Source organism: Boleophthalmus pectinirostris, unplaced genomic scaffold, assembly GCF_026225935.1.
Source record: "Boleophthalmus pectinirostris isolate CB_2022bp ecotype Guang Dong unplaced genomic scaffold, ASM2622593v1 HiC_scaffold_7, whole genome shotgun sequence".
Taxonomy (NCBI): Eukaryota; Metazoa; Chordata; class Actinopteri; order Gobiiformes; family Gobiidae; genus Boleophthalmus; species Boleophthalmus pectinirostris.
Genome location: NW_026571473.1, coordinates 7,164,243 through 7,173,954, shown reverse-complemented (window position 1 = coordinate 7,173,954; position 9,712 = coordinate 7,164,243). Strand labels below are relative to the sequence as shown.

The 9,712-nt window shown below is 40.2% G+C and overlaps 1 protein-coding gene across 1 annotated transcript in view; it reads left to right on the top strand.

Moving 5' to 3' along the window:
• Window positions 1–2,014: 2,014 nt before the first annotated feature.
• Window positions 2,015–9,712, top strand: part of si:ch73-61d6.3 (occludin) — a 44,344-nt gene continuing 36,646 nt past the window's right edge. The window contains exon 1 of the mRNA XM_020933407.2: window positions 2,015–2,263. The gene's annotated coding sequence lies outside the window, so the exon portion shown is untranslated. The remainder of the gene's footprint in view (window positions 2,264–9,712) is intronic.

The window sequence follows — 9,712 nt, the reverse complement described above, 5'->3', positions numbered from 1 at the left end:
CTCTGGCAAACACTTTCAAAATGATTCAGATTTTGTGCACATCATAAATGAGGGAAAAACTCCAGCGAATTCCCTTCATGCTCCTCGACTCTGTTTTACTCTGAATAAATCCTTAGAATCATCACAATACAATGATTAGTCAACTCTGAGAAATTTGGTAACTAACCTCACCAGAGAATAAGAGTCTACCTACCCTAACCCTAGATGAAAACCAAGTAAAAAGTATTGATATTTGCAGAGACATTATGCTGGAGGTGTTCTACATGCATCTCTTCTGGTAGAACGTTTAGGAGTTACCATGGAGACACAATTCAGACTGTCACACTATCATTTCACATCCTTGTCCAGGGTGACCAGACGTCCCTATTTACTCTGGACAGTCCCAGTTTTGAGTCCTGTGTCCCCTGTCCCAGCAGATCTATACAAAACCAGTAATTTGTCCCAGTTTTATACAAGAAATGTCCCAGGTGTCCCTATTTCTGACCAATCTGACCTGCCAACAGTAAACAGAGGAATAAATTGTTATTTTTTCAGGTAAAATACAGAAAATCTGCTTAAAAATTATGAAAACATAAAGGAAATGTGACTATACTGACTCACATAAGTGCAGAGTGCAGAATAATTTTCCTAATAATAATAATAATAATTATGCACTTGTTTCACAATTTTATTATTACCAACCACCACAAAACAGGCATGTCCAAGTTTTTTATTTTGAAAGTCTGGTCACTATATAACTGAGTCAGCTCTTTCTGGTCAGAATGTGTTAAAAAAAGATCAGATTAAAGTCTAATAAAGCTTCAGACAGAGAGGAGCCTACAATTAGCATCATACTTGCAGGAAATAATGATGACATCAGCTGCAAAGAATCAGTTACTCTCTTTATTTGTACATACATGGGGTCAGATAAAATAATAGTAGTTGTATTGCACATAGGGTGATCTATGTATATTTCAAAATGCAAAACTGGGACACAGCCAGTTTGGGGAGTTGTTGTGATTAAGAACATTATTAGGCACTCGGTTCATTCTCTGCTCACTTGACATGAGTCTTCTGGCAGTTTTCAAGCACAGTTTTCTGTATTTAGGAAAAAATATTTGGCAACATATTCACGTCTTTAAGTTGGTGGGATCAGATTGGTCAGAAATAGGGACACCTGGGACAGTTATTGTATAAAACTGGGACAAATCACAGGTTTTGCATAAATCCGCTGGGAGAGGAGACACGGGGCTCAAAACTGGGACTGTCCCAGGTAAATAGGGTTGTCTGGTCACCCTATCTTAAAATCATCTGAAAACTCAAGCAAAAAATATGACATGGATTTAAATAGCACATTTTCAGGAGCCTGTGATCAATACAAGTGTTCATTGTCCTGTTTAGGAGTTTGATTTGATTGAAAGCTACTATCTGAAAAATTGGGGACGTCTGGTCACCCTAATTGAAGATCATCTGAAAACTCAAGAAAAGATACAAAAATGGATTTAAACAGTGTATATGGGCCCAGCTAAAATAGGGTGACTGGATTTTCAAAATCAAAAACTGGGACACCCTCAATTTGTGGTGGTTGATAATAATAAAATTGTGAATCAAGTGCATAGTTAAGGAAAGTTGTTTTGCACTCGGCCCATTCACGACTAACATTTTTGTCAAGTATAGTCACATTTTCTTTGTGTTTTGGTCATTTTTAAACAGCTTTTCTGTATTTTACCTAAACAAATGACAATTTATGTCTCTCTTTACTGCTGGCAGGTCAGATTGGTCAAAAATAGGGACACGTGTGACATTTCTTGTATAAAACTGGGATAAATCAGTGGTTTTGTATAAATCTGCTGGGACAGTGGACACAGGGCTCAAAACTGGGTAAACAGAGACATCTGGTCACCCTTAATTGCACTTGCTTGTCTCCCGTCTCGCACGTGCGTAAGTGCGCCCTCTGGCGGACGCACGGGGCGGTGCTGCTGTGGGTGTGCTGCGGTCAGTGGCCTCATCACAGCGGACACAGGCGGCAGGACACAGGGCTCCGGGTCCAGTCGCGTCTCTGCAGAGGACAGTCTCCTTCTCTCACTTTTACGGAACAACATCCGAAAAAGTCCGCGATCTAAAACCACAAACTCAACTAACCAAAGCTTTTCAACTAGTAGCAACGAAAACCTGTTGAGCTTTGCGTTTTTTTTCTTTTAAAAAATCCACTATTTGAAGCAAACAGGAAACGCAGCGGGAGTTGGCAAAAGTTTTACTCACCTTACGAATCGGCAGCCTGCAGGTAAGACTGCGTTATCTGCACAAACTGTACATTTTAACGCAACTTTTCTATTTTTAAACTTATTGTGCACCATTTTGTGTACGATTTGTAATTGTAAGTCACGTCCAAGTCCCGTTATTTACACGTTGGAGGCGCTGTATTACTCACGCTAGATTTGGCGCAGGTGTCTCGCCATTGTCCCGTTTTCTCGCGTGAAAAACGTGTTACTACGATGTTAATACGGTTCATTTGAGTGGTATTATTGGATTATCACTGCTAGGTTTTTGTAATTAAAAAGAGAACATTTATACACAAGTGATTAAAGAGTTTGGAACAGTTTTTACGCACGGTGGACCATGTAGGCAGAAGTGCACCACCTGTACGTTGTGTGTTTGGAGCGGCTGTTTTATATTCTCAGAATTAAGATTATTATGCAAAGTTTAACTCTGAGATGAATGCTGGCTGAGTACTGTTCATGGAGATAAGTTGGACGTTTCGAGATGTGATGAAGAGGTTGAAAGACGTTTTTTTTTTCCTGATTAACCACAGTGAAACCAAAATATGATAAACTAGGACTAATTAAAGGTACGCTATGGAACTTTTCAGGTTGGGTTACATTACCTACTTGTTGTCATTGAGATGTTATTAGATAAAATGTTGCACAGTATGGCATTGGACGCTGTTTCTAGCTTTAATTTGTTTTTAACTTTTAAAATGTCTTGAGAAAGCTCTATCACTGGTAAGAGGCAAATAAATGTTTTTCTTTTGTATATTTTTTTGTGTATTATCTTAATGATTAACGTCCAAATTCTTAAGAGTGTACAGGTTATTTATTAAACTTTTTTTTTTTTATTTTTTTATTCAAATACTATTTAATGTCATCATCTTTTGAAACCTGACATCATTCCAAGTGCCCCTGCTGTGCGTCTGTACCCCTGTTTAGGAAATGCTGCTTGACTCTACATATACCATAAACATAGAGGGAAAACGTGTGTAGAATCCTTCAGTCGTCCAGGTAGAATCCATGGCAAAAGGAGAAATTAAATTTGTCAACTGGCCAAATTAAGATTGAAAACAACACACAGAGCACTAGGGGTGTGCAAAAATATCAAAATATCGATATATTGTATTGTTTAAAGTGATGATGTAGTATCAATATTGTGGGCTGCTGTATCGACATATCGCCAAGAGTATTTTTTTGGTATATTTTACTGAATTATTATGTTGAAGCGCTACAGTTTTGTTACTTGTTTAGAGGAAGGAAACGTTTTATGCGACACATTTGACATTTTCACTGTTTTGATGATTAAAATGTTTGTGTTTCATATTCACTTTTTTATTTCATATCAAATAGATTTTAAATATATCGTATCGAACAGAAAGTGCACTGTATCGAGATATATATCATATTTTGGGCTATGTATTGAGGTATGTATCGTATCGGCAACTTCTTAATGATACTCAGCCCTACAGAACACAGAATCTACTCAAATAAATTATGGGAGGACCAAATGAACCTCACGGGATGAAAGTCAACAGGTTTCTGTAGGAGTGCGGGACTGTAGACTGTATTCTGTGTATTGTATAGTGTACAGTGTATAGTATATAGTGTATCGTGTATAGTGTATAGTGGTACTTTGTGTGTGTTTTGAGCAGGTCTTGGCTCGTCCCTGTGTGGGCCAGTGGGTCAGTGCCTGCAGCCTGGAGTCCAGATGTGGGCAGAGTTAGAGAATCCAAAAATGTTACTCAAGTGAGAGTAACATGACTTCAAAGTAACATTACTCAAGAAGAAGCACAAAGTAGTGGTCTGAGAAATAACACAAGTGAATGTAAAAAAGTATCTGGAAAACTACTACTCAAGTAAGTGTAACTTAAAGAGTAACTGTCAGGAAATAACACCTAATATATAGTTTAAAGTCAACATATTTGGATGGATAAAACATTAATAATACATTACAAAAATGTGAAAAATAATCATCTTGATGGAAACAGTGCAAGAAACATATTTCATATTGTCAACATAAAGCTTTTGTCACTTGTAGACTTTCTCAAAACTTTTAATCAAGTCAGAGTACTGATAAAACTGAAGTAGGAGTAAAAGTACGATTTCTAGTGAGTACTACTGCCCTCCTCCGCAGCCCTCCTTTTTGTTTTGGTCAGATCTGAGTCATGTGACTGAGCCGTGGATCAGAGGAATCCGTTCATGAGCAGCAGATGAGTGAAGCTGTGGGCGACTGACCCAAGACTCACCCAAATATAAGAATGAACAAACAGAAGCACGTGCAGTGGATTCAGCTTGAAATAATACAATGATTATTATGTTAGTTGATTTTGATTAAACTGTTTGTTTAAAAATGGTTTACTGGGATTATTTTGCTCTATTGTTTTATTGTTATGTGGCATAAAATACTCTCAATTTTATCGTTTACCTCAGTATTTTTATGCAGCAACATATCGCGTTTCAACATTTGGTATCATGACAGCCGCAATTATAGCCACAGCTGCCTGGGCTAGACTGACTGAACCAAGGCTGCCATTACTCCCTCCGACCACCACTCATGCAAAACAACACATTCATTCTAGGGTGAAGTGTGTTGCCTAAAGTCACAATAACAGTTTGCACTACAGCCACTACTGCCCCTCTCCTGTCCATGTTGCATCATTTTGAGTTGACATTCTGATTCTAAACTACATCTGATTTACCTGTTTCATAATAATTAACAATACTTAATCAGAGAAACGTCCAAAAGTCCATCCAGAGAAAAGTCATGTGCCTGCAGCCCGAGGTCGCCCTTTGAGAATCACAGTTTGTTATCAGTAAAGCCGCCTGCAGATGAAGTGAGATAGAAACACATGTTTTTGACAGCTTGGACCAGAATCAGCAGAGATCTCTTTTATCTAATCTTATCCTCTTTGATAAAATGTGCCCTGTCACTGCTTTAACCTTAGTTAAAGTTACTCCAGTGTTGAGATGGAACCTTGTGAACTTCTGGCTCCATAATTCATGAGACTTCCGCTGAAACCTGAGCACCTGCCCTGGATTTGAGTCAAAGGACGTTATGAGAAACATACGTCACTGCTGAGTCACTGCTGAGTCACCGTTGCGTTGTTGAGCGGTGCCCATAGACTGTAAATGGACTTATGGGGGCGCTTCTGGCTCCATCGCCCCTCTCTCTGTAACGTGCTCTACATGATCCTGGTGTTTTTATTTTACTATTTTGTCAGCTCCTATTTCGCTCCTGTAACTGCAGGCCCCTGTGAGCTTCATTTGACTGGTGCCAAATGCCATGGGTGACGTCACACTCCATCAGTCCACTTCTTTATATTATAGTCTATGGTTGTTCCATGAGCCAGGCCTGTCATTATTACAAATTGTCAGAATATAATGCTGAAGAAAATCTAGATTGTGAAAAAAATTGTATTGTAACTGCACAAGGCCGAACGATTTTAATACTAGGATTCTGTTGATGATCACAGTTCAAGTTAGTGATGGGCATGATTAGTTGATTAATGTGCATAGTGTAGCGTGACCAAACAGGGGTCCGTACATGTGTCTCTCTGCACTCAGAAGGAGCGAGACACAAACAGTCTGTCAGCCTGCAACGTGCTGAAGAGCAAATGTGTATTTAACGATGACTTGTACAAGAAATTCCACACTTTCCGTTCTGGTCAGGACAATTGTGAGGCCATGTGCACAGTGTACAAAGCAGCACATATGTTTCGGTGTCAAGTTGGAAAAAGCTCATCAGGACACCGAAAACATGAAAGAGCTTTGCCAGGTGAGAGTCGCGCAATGTCGATGACGAGTCCCCACCTCCCACCGCCCGTACAGTGTCCTGGTTTTGACAAACACAAATATGGTCGCACTAACCTGTATTCCACTGAGTCGTGTCCTTTAATCTGACAGAAATGGACCACATCAGCGCACAAGAACTGTTTTTTTCTTCGCTTAGTTTATGCAAATGAGCCATGTGGTTTTAAGTTTTGTTTCCGTGAGACTTGTGCAAAGCTGCATTAAACACATTATAATGTCAAACGGGCTGATGTGGCTCTAGAGTGGTTACGGTTTATATGTCGTAAAGTTGAATTTATTTATGCAGATTAGTAGTGCAGATAGTAATAATAATGATGATCATTTTAATATAAACATTTTAATGATTAATCGATAATCTATTGTTAATTCTCCCGACGATCGATTAAGAAAATGTAATCGAATGCCCATCCCTAGTTCAAATTAAACAGAGGAATTGACAAAAAGATTGAAATATGAACTGACAAACTAATGCAAGAGTTACATTTCAGATCATGTTTGCACGGATCTAAACTACAGGGTGAGCAGAATATTTTGTTTGTGGGGGAAATTATGGCACTTGAAAAACTGCAGCCTGTGCGTTTTGCTAATTCTGTCCATTCAAATTGATGGATTAATCATGTTCTTAATCTTTTGACATTATTAATGAATTACAGCGTTGTTGCCTCTCCACAGATCTGACCTATAACATGAACATAAAAGTTACATATTGCACTTTTAAGACAATAAACAGTCACCCATCAACTTCTTTTCTCACAGTAATAACTCCTAAACCCCCCAAACGCAGGATTAAATGTTAAACTGTGAGTTAAAGAAAGGCGAGGTAAAGTGACACCTGCCTCCCTCTCCCTCCGCGCTCCCACTTCAGACAGAGCTGCTCTTGTCCACTCCTCCCTCGTCCACGGCCCAGCTTTTTCCAAACTGAAACCATGACAACGCTATTCTGGTGAGGAGCAGCCTTGACTTTTGGCCCCGAAACAAAGGCAAAAAAGTTACAGATGGCGACAGAGGAGGGAGAGAGAAAGGGGGGGAAACGGAGAGAGAGGGGGAAAAAGAAGGAGAGAGAGACTAAGGAGAGGGGGAGGGAAAGGGAAAAAGAGGGAGCGAGAGGAGGGGGAGAGAGAAATGATGAAGAGGGTGAGACTGAGAGAAGGAGGGAGGTAGAGGGGGAGAGAAAGATAGGGGAAAAGAGAGAGAGGGGGGAAAAGAGGGAGAGAGAGAGAGTAAGGAGAGAGGAAGGGAAAGGGGGAAAAGGGAGAGAGAAGAAGGGTAGAAAGAAAGGAAGATGATAGATAGGGTGAGACAGAGAGGAAAGGAGGGAGGTAGAGGGGGAGAGAAAGAGAAGAGGAAGAGAGAGAGGAGGGGACGAGAGAGGGAGATGGATGGAGAGGGTGAGACAGAGAGAAAGGGAAGAGGGTAGAGGGGGAGAGAAAGATGGGAAAAGAAAGAGAGGGGGGGAAAAGAGAGAGACAGAGAGTAAGGGGAGGGAAAGGGGTAAGAGGCAGAGAAAAGAGCGTTATAAAGAAAGGGAGATGGATAGATAGGGTGAGACAGAGAGGAAAGGAGGGAGGTAGAGGGGGAGAGAAAGAGAAGAGGAAGAGAGGGGAGAGGGAGAGAGAATAAAGGATGAGAGGGAGAGAAAGGGGGAAGAGGGAGAGAGAAGAGGGGTAGAGAGAAAGGGAGTTGGATAGATAGGGTTAGACAGAGAGGAAAGGAGGGAGGTAAAGGAGGAGAGAAAGATAGGGGGAAAAGAGAGAGTGAGGAAAGGAGAGAGGGAGAGGAGCTAGAGAGAAGAGAAAGTTTGAGGATGGAGGGAGAGGGAGAGGTAGAGAGAGATGGTGGAGTGAGGAACTGAGAGTGCGGCGCTGGTATAGAGAAGGAGTGAGGAAGAAGGACAGAAAGAAAGAAAGAAAGAAAGAGAAAAGAGTAGTTAGAGAAGGAGAGAAAGAGGAACATGTGAGTGAGGAAGAAAGAGAGGGCGAGACCGATACAGGTAGAGGAGAAAAGATTTGTAGAGGTAGAAAGGAATGTAGTGGAAGAAGGAAGAGAGGTAGGGATTAGGGAAGAGAAAAAGGAAGGAGCAGTTGGGAGAGGTAGAGACAGTGAGAGAGGGGGGGAGAAGAGAGATGGAGAGAAAGAGCTCTGTGAAAGATGGCTCGTCCTGGCAGAGCTACAATAGTTTGTGTCTGAGCTGGAGACCTGCTCCACAGAGGCTGACACGCAGCACAAAGAGCCCAGAGTTATGGCTCTGATCTGGGGCACTTTTACAGAGACTCCCCCCCTCAGATGCTCCAGCCTCAATGGACCGTGTCGCCATCGTCCCGCCAACATGTCCGCCGCTGGAGCTGTGTGGGGCTTCTGTTACATAATACAGGACTGTAAGCATAAAGTACTGGGATATTACACTGATCCAGCTTTTTCAGCTCTGATACCGATATCGATACTTTGACTTTCTGATGATAACTGATACACTACCAGTCAAAAGTTTTAGAACACTTTCATTTTTCCAGTTATTTATTACAATTCAAATCATCCAAATCCAATGAAGAGCTTGAAATGGTACAAAGAGAAGTACTGAACAGACAGAGATGAAAAGAAAAGATAAAAGATACAAAACACAAGTCCAAGCTCAGCCAAAACTACCTCAGGAAAAAAGAACAAGATGGTGAACTTGAAAACATGGAGTGTCCAGCAGCGCAGTGTCCAGACTTAAACCCCATGGAGCTGGTTTGGGATGAACTGGACAGAAGAGTGAAGCAACCTACAAGTGTCACACATTTATGGAAACTTCTGCAACAGACATGAGAAGAACTCTCTGAACAATATTTGATTTCTGTTGTAGAAAGAACGAGCCCCGAGTTCAGCTGTTATATCTGCCAAAGGTGGACACTTTCATGAATCAAAAGTTTAGACTATGTTTTGGTCAACAGTAAACAGTAAAAAACTGGAAAAAGTGTGGTGTTGTAAAACTTTTGACCAGTAGTGTATTTCTTTAAAATGCAGTTAACTCATTACACAAGATCCATTTGTGTAACTTTTATTTGTCCTTCACAAACATAATTACTGAACAGCTTTGTATGGATGACAGTTCAAACATGAGGCCAAAATCAACTTATAAATAGTTATTACATCCTAGTAAAGGCCCCACCAGGATATCAGTTTAACAAATATTATGGAACAGATACCTAATATTTCAGTATCGGTATCTGTGATATCTGGAATAGGTTCATTTGTAAACTTAAAGTACAGTTTTACTTCATCTTGTGGGTCTTGTCATGGAATGCAAATGTTGCTACTTAGGGTTGAGGAGCATTAAGAATTTGCCGATACATACGATATGATACATATCTCAATACATAGGTCACGATACAATACATTTCTTGATACAGTGCACTTTCAATAAATATATACAATATACAATTGATATACAATATACAGTCAATACGATATATTTCAAATCGATTCAATTCGGTCCAATAAAAAGAAAGGCAAAATCATGGCTGTGACACTAAAAGTCTTTGTTAAACCACTTTTTGTGCAAAGTTCATATGAAACATAAACATTTTAATCCTCAAAACAGTGAAAATGTCAAATGAGTCACATAAACGAGTTTCCTTCCACTAAACAAACAACAAAACTGTAGTGCTGTAACAAATAAT